The sequence below is a fragment of the Colossoma macropomum genome, unplaced genomic scaffold (assembly GCF_904425465.1).
Source record: "Colossoma macropomum unplaced genomic scaffold, Colossoma_macropomum, whole genome shotgun sequence".
NCBI classification, from domain to species: Eukaryota; Metazoa; Chordata; class Actinopteri; order Characiformes; family Serrasalmidae; genus Colossoma; species Colossoma macropomum.
The window spans coordinates 30,888,901-30,908,039 of NW_023494806.1; the positions used below are offsets into that span (position 1 = coordinate 30,888,901).

At 36.9% G+C, this 19,139-nt stretch overlaps 1 pseudogene; it reads left to right on the forward strand.

Annotated features, from left to right (window-relative positions):
• Positions 1-3,885: 3,885 nt before the first annotated feature.
• On the forward strand, positions 3,886-14,918 carry LOC118827079 (annotated as a pseudogene).
• The last annotated feature ends 4,221 nt before the right edge of the window (positions 14,919-19,139 follow it).

Below are 19,139 nucleotides of genomic sequence, written 5' to 3' on the forward strand. Positions count from 1 at the left end.
TCCTCATTTTCCTTCCTTTTTCTCTCGATTAAGTTTGGTTATTTTTACTATACTGTATTTTAATGTATTTTAATACATTCTTTCTTTTTTTTTTTAAATGAGCTTTACTTTGTCTTAAACTGGATACAGCAAACTTGTGTCTGGTAGGAGTATGTGTAAGTTTAAGCATAAATGTTTAACAACCAGAGGAAAAAAAAAGATTTTGTGGTTAACTAACCTGAACTATTATAAATATAAATAATAAATAATAAAAATAAAAATAAAAAACAGAAACATTAATAATTTGTGCTCATGCCAATTTAGCACAACAGTTGAGGTACTAATTTTACATGCAGATTGGTATAAACAAATGCTGCAAATGTTCCATGTTTCATTTAAAGTCATATTAAGTCTTTTTGTTATATACCACCCAAAAAAAAAATTATTTAACTATGTCAATATACACTAAATCACATCATTCTACTATCTACCATTCTACCAAAAAAAAACCCCTGAAATTTTGTTTATTTATTTATTTATTTATTTGTAGATTTATTAATTTATGAAGAAGCAAACTGCAGTGTGAATTCTAAACTGATGTGTCCCTTGTTATTTTAGTGAAGACTACTTCAGAGAGAGTTGTGAAAGTTTAGGATTATCAGGCAACCCTGGTATTTTTTTCAGTTTCCATAATTTAGAGTGAAGAAGCGATCTTGTGCTTTAGGCTGCAAGATGTGAATAAATGTGCCCAATGAAGTTACTCTTAATGGGTCAGGATGATTAAATAAAGGTTATGGTGCCAATAGACAGGATGAATGTTTCACTGTGTTTATTATAAATTTTAGTTAGGGTCAGTAGGCATCTGGTTAAACTAGTTCCAAGTTATCATGTTGTTTGATCTGTTTCCTTGAAAATGCACACAGCCATGAAAGAAACCTGTCTGAGGGGAGAAACACTCAAACACACTTAAAGTCTCTAATAACATGGCAGTTTATGGGACTGAATGGGGTTATAGTGTGATTTTGTTTTATTTTATTGAAGACAGAGATTTAGTGTTTGAATATTCATATTAAGTCTGGACCTGTGGATGGTCACCAAAACTTCACAGACATTGGGAGCTCAGCTGCAAAAACACAGCTTAAAAAGCAGTGATTAATCTTTGGGGGCTGAATTGGAAGATGCTTATGCTCTATTGTAACAGAGTGAACTGTTCTTGTATCATAACATGGGTGAAGTGTACTTAGCCAGAATCAAACTCTGAGAAAGCTGAAAAAGCACTTTGTAGTTCTACAATTCCAGACTGTAGTCCATCTGTTTCTCTGCATACTTTACTAGCCCCCTTTCACCCTGTTCTTCAATGGTCAGGACCTCTACAGGACCACCACAGAACAGGTGTTATTTGGGTGGTGGATCATTCTCTGTTATGAGTGCATGCTAGCTAGGTAGTTAATTTAGCTAATGAGAGCTAACTTAATAGGCAGTAAAACTTTGTGCCACAGATATGGAACAGAAAGATGTGTAATTAGTGTACTAGCAGAACATACTGTGATCAGTCTCGGCTCTCAGACTTTCTCCTTCAGTAGTAATGACAGATTTTGATTTCATTTTGTTTGGGTGTATTATTTTTATCGATAGAGCTAGCTAACTCAGGGATGTGTTCACATTTGGAGTGTTCACAAATAAATAAGGGCTAACTTATTTAGTCTTTTTTCAAAATGTCTTTATTGATATTTTTTGTACTACAGTACATCATTTTTTTAGAGTTTTTATTTCTGATGTATATCACTTTATAATACTGTTCTTGATTATCATTAACTCATAGTTCATTAATGGTGAGTTACTATGTGTTTCACTTAATAATACTGTTCCTGATCATCATTAACTCCTAGTTCATTAATGATGAGTTACTATGTGTTTCACTTCATACTGTTCCAGATCATCATTAACTCATAGTTCATTAATAATGAGTTACCATGTGTTTCACTTTATATTGTTACTGACCATCATTAACTCATAGTTCATTAATAGTGAGTTACTATGTGTTTCACTTTATAATACTGTTCCAGATCATCATTAACTCATAGTTCATTAATAGTGAGTTACCATGTGTTTCACTTTATAATACTGTTCCAGATCATCATTAACTCCTAGGTTATTAGTTATGAGTTACCGTGTGTTTCACTTTATAATACTGTTCCTGATAATCATTAACTCCTAGTTGATTAATAATGAGGTACTATGTGTTTCACTTTATAATACTGTTCCAGATCTTCATTAACTCCTAGTTCATTAATAATGAGGTACTATGTGTTTCACTTTATAATACTGTTCCAGATCTTCATTAACTCCTAGTTCATTAATAATGAGTTGCCATGTGTTTCACTTTATATTGTTCCTGATCATCATTAACTCCTAGTTCATTAATAGTGAGTTACTACGTGTTTCACTTTATAATACTGTTCCAGATGATCATAATCTCTTAGTTCATTAATAGTGTTACCATGTGTTTCATTTTATAATACTGTTCCAGATCATCAACTCCTAGTTCATTAGTTATGAGTTCCTGTGTGTTTCACTTTATAATACTGTTCCTGATCATCATTAACTCCTAATGAATAACACTGTAACATCTTGTTCATTAATAATGAGTTACCATTTTTTTTATATTGCTCCTGATCATTACCAGCTACTAATGAAGAACAGCAACACCTCATTCATTTTCTAACAGACAGTAATTACATAATCACTTGGTAATATTTAGAACTAAGTGAATTTGAAGGCAGGATACATACACAGTCAGATATTTCTGTGAGCCCTCTCTTCAACTGACACTACTCACAAGTCCCTGGCTGGCTGCCTTGCAGTTGGAGTTTGTTCCGGTGGATGACAGGGTTGCCTCAATGCAAATTAAAATTGCAGAGAGGAAAACTCTGACTGTTGTGTGTGCTTATGCACCAAACAACAGTTCGGATTATTCAGCCTTTTTGGAGCGAGTGGGAGGGGTTCTGGAAAGTGCCCCACCTGCAGACTCCATAGTCTTGCTGGGAGACTTCAATGCTCATGTTAGCAATGACTAGGAGACCTGGATAGGTGTAATTGGGAAGAACGGCCTGTTTGAAACTTGAATGGTGAATTGTTATTGGACTTCTGTGCTAGGCATGGATTGTCCAATAAGGAAACCAATTTTGAACACAAGGATGTTAATAAGTGTACATGGTACCAGAGCTCCTTGGGTCAAAGGTCAATGATCTACTTTGTTGTCATTTCATCTGACATGGGACCACATGTTCTGGACACTCGGATGAAGAGAGGTGCTGAGCTGTCAACCCATCACCATCTGGTGGTGGGTTGGATAAGATGGCAGGGAAGACTGATGGTTAGACCCGGTAGGCCTAAGGCGCTGGGAATGACTGTCAGAGGCCCCTGTTTGGAATGATTTTAAATCCCACCTCTGGGAGAGCTTTTCTCATGTTCCGGAGGAGGTAGGGGACATGGAGTCTGAATAGACCTTGTTCAAAACTGCCACTGTGGAAGCTGCCAAGCGGAGCTGTGGCCAAAAGCTTGTAGGTGTCTATCAGGGTGGTAACCCAAGGGTGAGGAGCTCGGTCATCTGGGAGGAGTTTGGACTAGAGCCGCTACTCCTCCGCATTGAGAGGAGGCAGTTGTGGTGGCTTGGGCATCTGATCAGCATGCCCCCTGGGGGTTGAGCGTTTACCAGGCATGGCCTACTGGGACGACACCCCGGGGAGATTATATCTCCAAGTTGGCCTGGGATCGGCTTGGGTTCCATTAGAATGAGCTGGAGGAAGTTGCAGGGGACAGGGTCGTCTGGGATTCTCTGCTCTCCCAACTGCTACCACAACCCTATCTGGATTAAGCGGTTAATGATAATGAATGAATGAATGAATGAATGAATGAATGATATTATTGATGGGGCAGATGACAAATGTCTTTATGAAACACTGGTGATTCAGGGTCAGTTGGTGTTATTGTTTCACAATTGTCATGTCATGTGAAAAGTGGTTTGGCACTACTCTGATTATAGAAATGAACATTATTTTGCATTTCAGGAATTTGTGTTTCAGCAGAAAATTGGCCAATTGGGAACTGCTTTCTCACAGTACATATTTTTGTGCACATCTCAATATGTGTAATGGCTTAGCAAAAAAATTCCAAGCAGACAAAAATATATGTACACATATTTTTTCACATCCAAAATGAATGTTATATATATATATATATATATATATATATATATATATATATATATATATATAATCTCATTGTCCATTTTATCAGCTCCATTTACTATACAGGTGCACTTTGTAGTTCTACAATTACAAACTGTAGTCCATCTGTTTCTCTGCATACTTTGTTAGCCCCCTTTTACCCTGTTCTTCAGTGGTCAGGACCCCCCGTTTTCAAACAGGGGAGCCAACAAACTGTGCTGGATATCAGCCCTCTAGGACCTGAGCTCTGCACCCCAGAAATAAGTACTAAATGTGATAAGCTAAATGATATGTACTCTGTGTTGCCCACTCAACCCAGTCAAACTCCAACACAACAGCTCAGAGATTTGTGCTTTTTTAAAGCGGAGGAGCTTCGCTGTGATTAAACTTGCTCTGAGTTCTGTGAGAAGGACTTTTGATAAATCAGCAGTTGCAGCACTGCTCAGTTCTACTTTCAGCTCTGAAATCCACCTGGTCACCTGATCCTACCAACATGTAATGCTGCATTGCTTCCCTAAATGTGGCTGCATGGAGGCTGGTTTCCATGAAAACTTGATTGGGTTGCCATATTGAGATAAAAAAAAAAAAAAAACAACTCAGTTTTGACCTTAATGGTGTTGACAGTGATATTTATAGAGGATTTATTAAGGTATGTTTTGGACATGGCTTGACAAATTATATTATTTTCTTTTATTTGCACTTTTGCTGAAAGACAAAGTAAATAACCTCACATCTAAAATGAAAGTGTACTATACTATTACTAATACTTATACAAATATAATAATAATAATACTGATAATTATAATAAGAAGAATAAGAAAAAAAGAAGAAACTTTATTTATACAGCATCTTTCATACATTTAAAATGCAACTCAAAGTGCTTTACACTGTGAACTTAAATCAACAGAGAAAGAAAAGAAAGAATAGGTAGTGGAATAAAGTTGCCAAAGAAACAAAAATAAAGCTGGTTAAATCTGTCAGCACACTGTTTAAAAGTTAATCTAAAACTGTTCAATTAACCTGATGTGGAGAATAAATTGCACACTTTAAGTACAGAAAACTGTGGCACATTTCAAATTCTAACTTAAAATGTTGTGTTTTTATGTTTTAGCCCATGCTTTCTGTTTGGATCAATAATTATCTAAATCAGTCTACTTAATGATTATATAACTGTAAAGAAGACATTCAGCTGCATATATTTGTTTACTTGCCAAAATTATAGGTGTCTCAGTAGGGGAGTTAAAGTCATCTGCCAACACTACCCACTTCCTCAGTGGCTCCTGAGTTTGACTTATGAGAAAGAGCTACACACATGCAGGACAAACTAGTTCTGTAAATGAAAGGTTAAAGTCTGCAGTGCTGATAATGGATTACTGTACAGAGATAAAGATACGACTGTTTATCCTCACAGTTTATATTCATCAAACATCAGCAGGTCAGTCTGTTTCTGTACGTCTGTCTGACAGTCACTCTGCAAACTCTCATATTCTGATTAACTGTTTTTAATTATTGGTCTTCATCACTTAACAATATGCTATCCTGATTGATAGCATGTTGATGTTCTAGATATCTGATTCTGTTCTCTTTCTACTGAGAGAACCATTCATTAGAGTGAGATGGTTACAGTTTGTGCAGATAGAGATAAATGAAAGAGTTCTTATGTGGGATGAACTTTGTGAACTGGTACATTTTCCACACTGAAATGAAGATCTCTGTGCTTTTGGACTGATCCTCTCTCTTCATGAGGGCTGTAAACAGCTGTTTTAATTATTATCTCAGCATGGAACCATTATTCTCTCTCACTCTGAGCTCGAAACAGAGAGCATAAACATGCAGAGAGAGTGTTGCAGTATTTTACCACAGCATTTTCAGTTCTCTTTTCCAGCGATCTGTTTGGACCAAGCATTCATTAATCACCATTTCTAAAAGTCTTTAATTCTTTTCTCACTCAGTCATAGCCTTTACAGTTCTTACAGTTTGTCCCCTTGGAATTCTACGGTTCTATCTGACATTTTTGTCAAAATTGAGTTATTCACATATTTTTCTCCTGGGACAACTTCGTAACACTATGTGAGGTGTTTTTTTGAGTTGTATGCATTTTTGAACTCTTTATTTAGAAAACAATGTTCTATCAGAGAAGTCATACTCTAGCTTAGTTCTATAAGGTTCTATGTCAACGCAAAGTTTAAGAGAAAATTTAAGATGAAGGATTTCATTGATGATCTCATGAAGAACAACAGTACAAATTACAGGCAAGTTGAGTTTTTTTTTAATTATTTTAGATCTTGGTGAGATGTTTTATTTATATTGTTAGCTACCATGCTAGCCAGGTAATGCTAGCTTGCTAATGTTAGTCTGCCAGCTAATGCTAACATCAGGAGGCAAGCATTAAAGGATAAGTTTGGGTTGTTGAAGAAAGATCATTCTAATATCTATCCCTGTACTAAATATTAATGATTGCAGAATGATTGTATCGTTAGAATGATTATAATTGATATATTGATATATATTTGATACATATTTTTTAATATAGCAGAAAGAAGGGCAGTGGAGCCATTGGTCTTTACCAGACATAACAAGGGCCACACCTCTGGAGCCAGCGGCTCGCAGATGGACAGTATTATAGTGCCTTGTTGAAAAAATTAGCCGAGGCTATAAGGCTCAGAATCTGCCAACTTGATGATTCAGAGGTATTTTATGAAACTGAGATGAAACAATCATTTTCAACTGTTAGTTCAATTGTTAGAAATTGAGTAGTTTATTTATTATTTAATTAATAATTATTTCTAAGTTTGTATATTTTTATGTCCAAGTTTATAAAACTGTGAAATATAAAAAAAAAAACATGTTGCTGAAACTCTGCCTGTCTCCTTGCAGTTGTTTAAAAACTCTTACTGTCTTAAATTTTATCAATATTAAGCCTTAATAGTTAACATTTGAATTGATGACCACATAAACATGAATTTAATACATTAATTATTTTTTTTTCCTTCTTTTTTTTCCATTTTGGCTCATTAAAGTCACATTTCTGCTATAACAAAACCTTATACTGCGTTAGACTGACCAGCTTCACTTACGTGCTGGGACAGTTCGTTACAGTAGCTGGTTGCTGTGAAACCTAAAGGAAACTTAAACTAATGGTTCCTACCTAAAACTGACCTCTGCACTGCAATATTTAGCACTGACCTTTATACTTAAACAGCAATGTTTCCTGAATAAGAAAAAGATGATTTGTCCCAAAACAAGAAAAAAAGTCTTCAAAAATATACAGATTTTGAGTAACCTGTTTGTGATCCTTGAAAATCATTGCTTCTTTTTATATTTTTATTACCCTGCATTGCTTCGGTCTCAGTTTTCCTCTATGGCTTGAAAGGGTTATTCTGAGATAGGGCTGGAGATTGTAAACCTTCCACTGCCATGCCAAAAAAACCCTCAGTGGGGTTAAGGAAGGGGGAGTATAGTGGGAGGTATAGGACTAAAAATTGTGGATGCTGATGAAACCTGTCTTGGACCAGAGCAGATCTTTCCACCATCCGTTTGGTCTTGTGCTGTGACAATGGTGTGAAGTGTGTCTGAAAATGTGAGTATGTGGGAAGTATTGTAGGGATCTAAGTTGGCATGGTGGTGGAGGTCCTTATTCTGTGTGATTGCAGTGCATATCATGATGTTACTACCACGTTGGCCCAGGACATTCAAAGTAGCTCTGTGACCAATGATGTTTCTCCCTCTACTTACTTTTGTCAGGTTAAACCTAGCCTCATCTATGAATGATAAATACATGTGGGATTGCATCAGCATTCATTTGCAAAACCTTCTGGAGAAAGAACAACATTGTGTAGTTCAATATATTCCTACTATATATTTACATCTAAAAAGTTACTGAGTGCAGTTCACAGTGCTGAAGTGAATATTACTTACTTCTACATAATCATGCCACATGTCTTTTTCTCTCTCAGACTTTCTTTCAGTTGGCACTTGGTAGAGTTGCTTCATCTGTATGTAATGTTTTTGAAGGATCCGCCCCAGTATAGATAGAGAGACCTGATGGACGTTATTAAAACTGTGTGGTCATTGAGAATATTAGTTTGAATTTCTCTGAGGTACAGAATTTCTCTCGTACAAACACACCCCAACTCAGTATACAGGGAACCCTAGACCAAAGGCCTTTAAAGTCATGCCACTGCACTATAAGCTGGTTACACACAAATTCCAAAAGAAAGAAAAATGCATTTAAAGCACACAACAAAAAATATCACCCTAAAGCAAATGGAAAGAAAATTAATTTACATATCAAAGAAAAACTGTCACAGCAAAATAATATTAGCTAGTGGGGAGGCCTACTTGAGACCCATGTTACAAAGGCCCGACATAAAATGATATAGGTTGTAGGTTAGGGCACAGGAACTCAGCCCTACTTCTCACAATTAAGGAGCTCAATCATTCACAACATGACTGCACACATTAAAGGATTGAGCACCCAGCTCAATAATCATATGCTATTCAGTTATACAGCATAATTCACAACCAGCATATTCTTAAGAAGAGAGTAAAAGAAAACCAGTGGCTTTTACCACCACAGATACAACTGCCTCTGCAAAGTATACAGACACACAGTTTATCAAAAGAATTTAGCACTAATGATGCCCTTAAAAGTAAACACAAAGAACTTGTACCTGTGTCGTAACACCTGTAGTGTAGAGTTCCAAACTTATGCTCTCCTCTATGGGTACAGCTCACACTATAATATATTTGTAAACAGCTATTTACACCCAGCCTTGTCTTGACAATAGGCTTTAAAACACCATCATTGGGCTTATAACTGCTTGGTAACTACCACACATTATAAATCTTACAGCTGGACTTCCAAAGCTTGCTCGATAATGTAAAGCATACTTTAACATCTGGACATGAGCTTTTAATGTACAAAAAGGATTTTAATGATAAGAAATGTAATATACCATATCCATACATAATACAGCATGCACTATCTGAGAATGCACACACTTTACAGGGAATTTACTAAGGGACTCCCTTTGTGTCTCAGACCATCAAGGGGAAGAACAACTAGCAGGGACCACTAAAACACCCATCCCCAGCAGCATCCTATCTAGGGATATTTACCTTAAAAACCCCCAATAAGGAACTTCCAAGCCATTATCTGTGCTGAATTCAAGCCAGTGACAGTGGCCTTACAATAACTGAAATAAGTTGTGGAAAAACACTTCTGTAAGTGTAGCCACCATAGAACCAGCAGCTAGTAGCCAAGGAACAGGAATACCTCCGATCAGGACTTCCACCACACAACATTCCCCCATACGTTAACACACACTCTGGATTGCAACTGATGAGCCTTCACTACCCCTTCCCAATGATGGGATCTCTACACCAGAGGGTACTAAGTTTCCTGTGACTCTGTGATCAATTCCTGTGACTCCTGTGATTAATTACAGTGTATACATATGGTTTTACCAGCTAAGTCATAATATGCAAACACATTATTATGAGTGTCAGGAATGGTACTACCCAGGCCCCTTCTGTACCACTAGTACTGATGCTAGCCCCTTCTGTAGCCCTTAGCCTGTCATTATCAGCCTGAAGTTGTTGCACACACACTCTATCAAGGGCCTAAGCTACTCCTCCATATCAGAAACTGCAAGAGACATACTAAAGACAAGAAAGAGGAAATCAAATTACAAAACAAGTATGAAACAAACTCTTAAAACAGGTCTACCAAAACAAAATAGGTTACAAAAAACATAAAAATAGGGATGGAAAGATTGATTGCCTATGTATCAGTATCTCAGGATTGGCCGATCACATATTTGGGCTGAAAATGGTCCAATATTTCTGTCAATCCTGAGAGCTGATCAGTGATGTAAAACATATGAGCCATGTTTCGTAAACCAAGGATTGCTGCAGCACTGCGCAAGGCCTCCTGACCACAGGAACTCTGCAGTTCCTGCTTCGAACCCTAGATGAAAATGCAGACCTTTTGACTTTTGATTATTGTTGTATCTGCTGCACCAGTTGAGGTGGAATGGAAAAATTGAAACAAGAAGCTGGCAAATAGGAAGCTAACTTCAGCCTCTTGTGAACATAAATATAAGATAACCTACATTTTTTGGTGTTTACTACTAATTAGTTCTTACCGAAAAACACACTTAACATTGTCTTCACTAAAGAAGCCTTGAAAAACCCTTTTCTTTTACAAGACATTGTTTCAACCATGAAATGCAGTGAAAAGTACTCATGTAGTTGTACATTATATTGATTTTACTGTAGACAGTAGAGAAAAGTTAGTTTTTACCTGTGCTCTAGTCGAAATATCTCAATTACTGTTGAAACAGTATATCTGCTGAGGTTGTTCTGAAGTCTCTGTCCAGCTCCTCTCAATGTCAACCCATATATTACAACATAGTCAACTAACGTTGCTCGAATCTCATCTGATAAATTTGGTTCTCGTCTTTGTCCTCCTCCACGTCTACCTATACCTCTACCTTTCCCTACCCCTCTTCCTCCACAGGCACCCCCTATCATTAACACTTCTTCCTCTTCCTGCAACGTTGCTCTCAAAGACAGTTAAACTCAGCCGTTACCTTTTTATAGTGCTTATGCTTGATTGGTGAGTTTACAATTAAGCACCCAAGTATCTATACACCTGATGGCCAGGTTTGATCAACTGGTTCACAAGCGTGGATTGATTTCACTAACTTTGTGTTATTTCCAATTTTAATGTGCAAGTAATCATTAAAAAAAAAAAAAAAAATGAAAATGAACTGCTGCATTGAGCTGTATGGTTCTTCAGAGAGGGGTGTGAAGCATTTTAAAAAAGTTAACTTGGCACTAAAAATGCTTATTACGGATAAACTGTACTGTGTGAATAAGGGGAAACAAGATCAAACCACATAAAACCAAACTACTGCCTCTTACAAGTGTTAAGATCCATTATCTATTACGGCCTGTTAGGTTAAAATAACATGCTAACCATTGAGCTATACTAATTCATGCGAATATACACACTAACAGAAAAAGAATCATATAAAAACAGTAAAGACCTATCTAAAGACTGCCTGCAGTTTCAAAAAGAGTCAGTTCATCCATTTCAGTAGTTATTTTATATCTTTTTCAGCCTTTCACTCTCTGAGATACGTCTACACTGCAGTCACACCAGGAATAAATTTCCCAGAGTTCACTGCTCTTGCTCTGGTGGATGGAGAGCAGATTGTGTACTATGACAGTAACATCAGGAAGTTGATCCCAAAGACAGAGTGGATGGAGAAGAAAGAAGGTGAAGATTACTGGAACACACAGACGCGGGATCTGCAGGCGAATCAGGCGAACTTCAAAGTCAATGTGGTTATTGCAATGCAGCGCTTCAATCAGACTGAAGGTGAGTTTAAACACTCTGAGAGCTTTTATAGCACTGAACACCAGCTCTACAATAACACCTAAACAGTAAGTACGTAAAAACATACTTAACCGTTTTTTTTCAGCAGCTGACACGTTGAAATAATGAATACCATGAATGAACACAAAAACAAAACTACACACAGATCTAAGCAAACTTTAGACTTCCACAACAAAATCAAATGCAGGATACAGTTGTCTGACTAACCCACAGTGCAATAACCCTTGGAGCCTGTTTACACCTTGCATTGCTGATTCACTAAGAAGCATTTTTAGTACTGAGTTCTGTTTTATAAAACTTATACAACATCTCTTCATTTGGACCAAACCGTACACCATAAACTTGTTTGAATACAGAATATATTCAGAGACCACCATTTTCAAAGATCCTCTTATTGTGTTAAAGTCTGAGACATCTCAGTCTCAGACTTTAACTATGTACACTGTATGTCCAAAAGTTTGTAGACACCTACTCATCCAGTGTTTCTTCTGAAATTAAGGGTATTAACAGGGAGTTTGCCTCATTTGTGCCGCAGTAATAGTATCTACTCTTCAATGAAGGCTTCACTGTTGGAACACTGTGGTTCAGCCACAAGAGTATTAGGCTACGTTCACACAGCAGGTAAAAGTGGCCCAAATCCGTTTTTCTCACCAAATGCGATGTTTTTGTGTGGCTGTTCACATTATCTTTTAAATGTGACCTGTATGTGACATTAGTCTGAACAGATCACGCTCCTAAATCGACCTGCATGCGCAAAAGAACAGTGCTTCATGTGGCGGCTCGTCCAGAGCTAAACAATCATGATGGCCAGTAAACACCAGTCGCTCCGGGAGGTTTTAGTTTCATCTTCACCAGCATCACAGGAGCGATCATGAAGCTTCTCTGACTGACAGCTGGGCTCATTACCCACAGTGTGTTAGAGTTCGCCGTAAAAGGGCTCGTTATTCGGCCACGGCCACTTCTTTGGTTCGTGTCCTCGAATTCTTTAAACTTTTTTTTTTTTGCTGCGTTCGGCTGTTTCGTTTGAAACCTCTGCGAACACAGAGAGGTTGCGATAAGTCGCATAAATTCCGACCTGGCTGTTCGGACTCAGTCGCATTGCCGCAGATTGGATACGTATCCGATTTCAGTACCACATATGAAATCGTCTGAAATCAGAATTGATTAAATACGTTTTTTTGCTGTTCACACTGACACATCTGTGTCACATACGGAGAAAAAATTGAATTTGGGCCACTTTTACCTGCTGTGTGAAAAAAGCCTTAGCGAGGTCAAGTACACAGGGAGAATGATTAGCTTTTAATCACCTTCAAGAAGCTGAATTCAGTAATTCAAAGGGATGTCCGATTACTTTTGCACATATAGTGTATTTCTGTAGCTCAAACTGTTACAAAGCTGTTAAACTGAACTCCAGAAAATAACATGAAAATAAACTGCATATCAATTTGCTCAATCATATACTGAATCAGACAACAATCAAAACCCAAATAATGATAATGATTATACAGACACACTGCTGATTGAATATATGAAAACAGGCCAATCACAGCTGATTACCATCTGAGCTGAAGTCTAGACGGGGTACTGACCATCTATTAAAAAGGGGTCTCTTCTGGAGTTATTGTCTTCACAATGGACAGTCCAGCACACAATAAGCAGGTGCAGGTACGTGGAAGAGAGTTGTAGTATACTTTTTTGTTTACAGTGTTGGTGTCTGCAGGGGTTCACACAGTTCAGATGATGTACGGCTGTGAGCTGGATGATAATGGAACCAAAAGAGGATACATGCAGTTTGCTTATGATGGAGAAGACTACATCAATCTGGATCTGAACACTGTCACCTGGACGGCAGCCAACGCTAAAGCTGTTAGTACCAAACACAAGTGGGAGAGTATAGGTTTTGCCATGTTCCAGAAGACCTACCTGGAGAATGAATGTACTGCATGGTTACAGAAGTATGTGGAATATGGCAGATCCACTCTGGAGAGAAAAGGTACAGTGATCGGATCTGTTACCGTAACTGCAGCTGAGTTCTGGAATAGATTTAAAGTATCAATAGACTGTATTATATATTAGTTACATTCAAACTAATGAGTTAAATAGTACTCATATTACTGTTTCTGTTGCACTCTCTCTCTCTCTCTCTCTCTCTCTCTCTCTCTCTCTGTCTATCTCTATCTATTTTGGTTGTCAGTGTTCTGCAAGAAGGCTCAATGAATGTAGCACAGGTATTAAAACTGTTTATTTTTGGAGTTAGTATAGTCAATAACTGACATAGCTGTTTTCATAACCAGTTTAGAACAGTAACAGTTATTTGTTCAAATAACACACGACAGCTACTGAACACACAGTTCAGCTGCTTTAATCTGCTAAAGAACGAAAGCTTGAGAGGAACCTTTCAGCAGGACAATGATAACAAAGCACAAAGCCAAAGCAACACAGGAGTGGCTAATCGAGAATCTGTGACACTGTTTGAAAATTTCAATCCTCAAGCAACCTTTCATGATGATAAGAACCCCTTAATCATGCAAAGGGTTCTTTGAGTGTTTACGGTTCTTTATAGATCCATTTTCTTTACTAAAGAACTCTTAAAGTCTTTTTTAAGAGTGTAGAGCAAATCTGCCAAGAAGAATGAGTGAAAATCTCTCCCAATCAGTGTGCAAGGCTGGAAGACACATATCCCAACAGATGCATCTGTATAAGTGTTATTTGTAACCCAAATGAATCTGATGACTTAAAAGGAAATTGAATAGTTTTGCAGGGCTCTGTAAAAATTAACAGCTTACTTATTATTTTTCTCTCTCTCTCTCTCTCCAGTCTCTCCTGAGGTGTCTCTGTTCCAGAAGGACTCTTCTTCTCCAGTGGTGTGTCACGCTACAGGTTTCTTCCCCAAAGCAATGAACATCTCCTGGCAGAAGAATGGAGAGGATCTGCATGAGGACGTGAAGCTCAGAGAGACGCTACCCAACCAGGATGGAACCTTCCAGAAGAGGAGCATTCTGACCGTCTCACCTGAGGAGCTGAACAAACACAACTACACCTGCATCATTCAGCACAGCAGTCTGGAGAGGGAGATGGTGATACTAATCAAACCAGGTGGGACTGTCTAATATTAAAGGAAAAAGCTGTGCATGTTTATTTTCTTTATCATTTTAATGAAGCTAAAGTAGCTAAAGCAGTGTGTACCAATGTAACACACAGGTGCTTCAGATGGAGCGTCAGTTGGTATCGTCGGTTTGGTCGTGGGTGTCTTGCTTGTCACTGGCTGTGTTGGAATTTTCATCTGGAAGAAGAGCAGATGAAGTCTGGTAAGAACAGAAGGATGTACATATTAAGCTAGGGAGAACTGATTCACACAAGGTTCTCAAGAACATAAGATTTATTCTATAAAAGAAGGACATTCTGAATTATTTCAGAATGCATTTTATTTAAAAGCTGAGAATCTGAAGAGGTGTTTGGGTAAAAGTCTGAACGTGGAATGAAAAGTCATTTTGTAAAGCTGTAGGTTTTTATTACATACATTTTATATAGCACTTAATTCTATTTTGTAGAGTTATATGTAATGGACATAGTTGGGGAAAAAACAATAATCTCTTAAACAGCTTATTAAAACAATAATCTCTTTCAGGTTTGAGATTTGTTTTGAGCAGCTACAGCTGAGGTAATTCGTACCTTATTGAACTTTTGTTTTCTGTAGTTATCTTTTTAACACCTTGCTTAGTGTCAAAAAAGACGTATGTTTTTTTTTTTTATTTTTCAGTTTGTCGTCCTGAACAAAGCTCATGAACCATCTCTAGCACTACAACTAAATGAAGCTCAGTGGCAGTACACCATTGTTACGCATCCCTCTGACCCTGCTTCCCCATGGACTCCATATCCCAGAACTCCTTGGGAGGTCATGTGACTGTGGCACAATCACCACCAACCAATTGTTGTTCAGCTTCACCTGAATACTGATATGCCTCACCTTTTTCTTGTTTCATGTGATCTGTTAGATATATAAGTCTGGACTTTCAGTTTACTTCGTGAGGTATTGCTTCTGTTTCTAGAGCTACTGAGCAGTATTTCCTGTGCATTGTTTTCCTGTACATTGTTATCCTGTGAACTGAACCTGATTTCTGTATTTTCTGACTTTGTTTTTGCCTTTTCCATTTGGACTTATTTGCCTGGATTTTTGTTGTGTGTTATGTTTGTCTCTTTTTGTAAATAGGATCAATTTGATGGGAACCCAGACAAGTGTCGAGGTTTTTTGCTGTTTTGCTAATTCTCCAAGTACTGATCAAGCTGAGGTTTTGTTTTTGATCTCACATTTAACTGAAAGAGCATTGGATTGGACTACTGCAATTTGGCAGCATGTTCCCAGTCTTTCTTATAACTCACTCATACATGTTTTGAAGGCTTAAGATTCTCCACAAGGGGGAGCTATGAGCTATTAGCACTCAAATCACAACTTTTGTGTTTATCACTGAGAGAGATAAAGCTCTCAGCAGCAGGATCTCTGAAATGCACGTGTTTATACTTACAAAATGTGTGTTTTTGAAGGAATCAACAGAAAACATACTTAACATCCAACAGATATGAATATAGTTTTGAAAATAAGGCCTAGAGTGGTCAGATCTGTTGATGATAACATGCTAACAGTATCCTCGAATAATATTTATAGTCAATCATTTGAGTATTTTAAATATTTTAAACCATACTACCAACATATTTGGTAGTATTATCTAATAGTGGTAAACTAGTTTAAATCTAAGGTGTAAATTCTTTCTTTATCTGTTAGAGCTGTTTTTGATGTAGTTCTATGCTAACTGTAGTAGTAGTATGCTAAATGTAACAGTCATCGATAATGATTCATCTACAGAGTAATGTACACTGTTAACAAATATTTACTTACACTGTCAAATCATCATGAAGAGCAATCAAAATTAATCACAGGTAACAGTTTAAATCATAGATTAAAGGTTTTAATCACATATTAAAACCTTTGATCACAGATTTGTTAATCAGTATTCAACAATAAGTGCTGCAACAGAGCTGAATTTAAAATAAAACCTAGATTAATAACTCCTTGATTAGCACTAAAGCTTAATTTAATCTTGTTGGTGTATTTCACCCTTAGTGTACTTTTCTAGCTCTTTCAGTTACCTGGTAAAAGAAACGTCCAAACATTCACCACAAATGTTGAGCTGATACTCACATGAACAGTGTCAGTTCTCAAATCCTTCAGTCTACTGTTCAAGAATCCTCACGTTTTCAGAACCTGACAGTGACATCACACATTCTACAATCTTACTGCCTTTATGATGCAGGATGATGTGTGGCTTTATGACATACATCCATTCTATTATACTGTAGTCTAGTTCAGTGATGCTCTGTCTTCACCCAATCACAATAAGTACCACTGATTCTTATTGAAGTGTAAATTTAGGTCTGGCTATTGTACTGTATCCCTCCATAACAGAAGAACCATTAAAGTTGGATGACAGAGTTACTGTTGTCCTGAACAAAGCTGCGCTGTCAGCAATACTGTGACTGGATTTACACTGTGAAAAATATTCCACTTTTATGCCTTTTATATATTAGTGATACCAGCAATATTTTTGGAAAAAAAATACATGAGTAATGCTTAATACATTAAAGATCTGGCTACTATAAGAATAAAGGAAATTGCTGAAGCAGCTTCATTAATGATGATATTCAGTAAACACCTTTGCTTTTTATGTTTTCTAGTGGTCATAAATACATTATTCCTCTGGAAAATATAAAAGCATCCCAAGCACACACAAAAATCTGTGTTAGTGGCCTTAACTATTCACATATTGATATGTGGAGCCTAGTGGTTAGCCTTAAATGTTAGAGCTTGGCCAAAAATACTCAGATTTTAAATTAGATTTAAAAACCCAACTATGGTACATTTTTTGCTAGCACCCCTATGGGGTTACTAGTGTCATGTTAGCATTAAGCTAATGCTGTTGAATAAACATTTTTTACCCACTCATATTTTCAATATGTATTCAACATACATTCAGTATCTTCTGTTTGAAGCTTATTACAGATGTTATCTATTATTAAATCTGAGTATGCATTAGTTTTACAGCAACTCTTCCACTTAGTAAAGTGAGGAGTGGAGGAGATCACAGATGATTTCTGGAGGTTACTGAACTTTCCAAATTGTTTCTGTGCCATCGATAGGAAACATTCTGATGAGAGCACCCGTCCACGGTGGAAGCTTATATTTGTAGACATAGACGTATGACCAAAAAAAGCAGAACTACCTTCAATGCAGGTGGTCAACATGGAGTGAAGCAGTCACAGGTGGAGGTGATGAACTCAAAGCTAACTTCAGACGTCACTCTATGTTAGTGAAGCAATGACTTAAACCTAATACTGTATATTACACAAGAAATCTACTCAATCAATGCAGCCAACAACAATCAGTTCTTTAAGTGCACTGTGATCTAATTTGCACTACCTTTGGTTAGTTTTAGTTTCTGCAATTAATTTACAAAGAGCTTAAAAAACAGCAGAAACAATCGACATAACAAAGTTGACTTTTCTGCTGTCATAGTGTTATAAGCAGATGACAGTAAAAAATGGGGAAAAATAAATTTAATCAGACTTGTGATTTTTGAACAATGTGCTTTCATTCAATTTTAAAGCACAAAACAAATGCAAAATTGAATCAGTTCAACTTCATGTTGCAAGAATATAGCATAAAATAGCACTTATTTGCTGGTTACTGCAGCTTTACCTTGTAAACGCTCACTGATCTGAATTTGAGTAGCTCTTATATAGTTACACCACTAGATGGCATTCTAAGATCAGATTAGGCACTTGCATGATGGGTAATCTGTAGGTGTGTGAATCTTTGAGCTAGCAGTGAATCAATTCAATTCATGAATCATTGGTTTATGATTCAATTCAAATTATTTTTTTGTGAATTAAGAACAATTTAATACACTAAACTGTGATTTGGTTCAGCAATTTATTGAATATTATAATGAAATAAAAGTCTTAATATAATGAACTAACAGGCTTCTCCTAATCATTGTCAGGCAAAAACGTAATTAGTAATCAGTAATGTTTATCACAACACAGGTCATTTTAAAAGAACATGACCTAAATAAGCTACATTTGATTACAGTATAAAGAAGGTGTATGATGACGCAGCTGGCGAGAATAAAAGGTTTATATATTAGAGGATGTTATGACCCGGTCTATGGGTCAGACTGCAACAGAAAGTGAGAGTGGACTCTCTCCTCATAACTGCTGCCAGACCAAACACTGGAGCTTGTTATGTGTGATGTCAGAGAGAACATGTTCTAGTCAAACACAGTGTGAGGAGAAGGCAGTTATAAATACAGACCCTCCTGCACTTCTTTATTTTTCAGGTAATTTATTTAATTTATTTCAGCATTGGTTTATAAAGAACTACACACAAAATAAGAGTGAATAGTGCTTCATAAAAATCCTCATTCTGGCTCAGAAAGATGTGATATATATATATATATATATATATATAT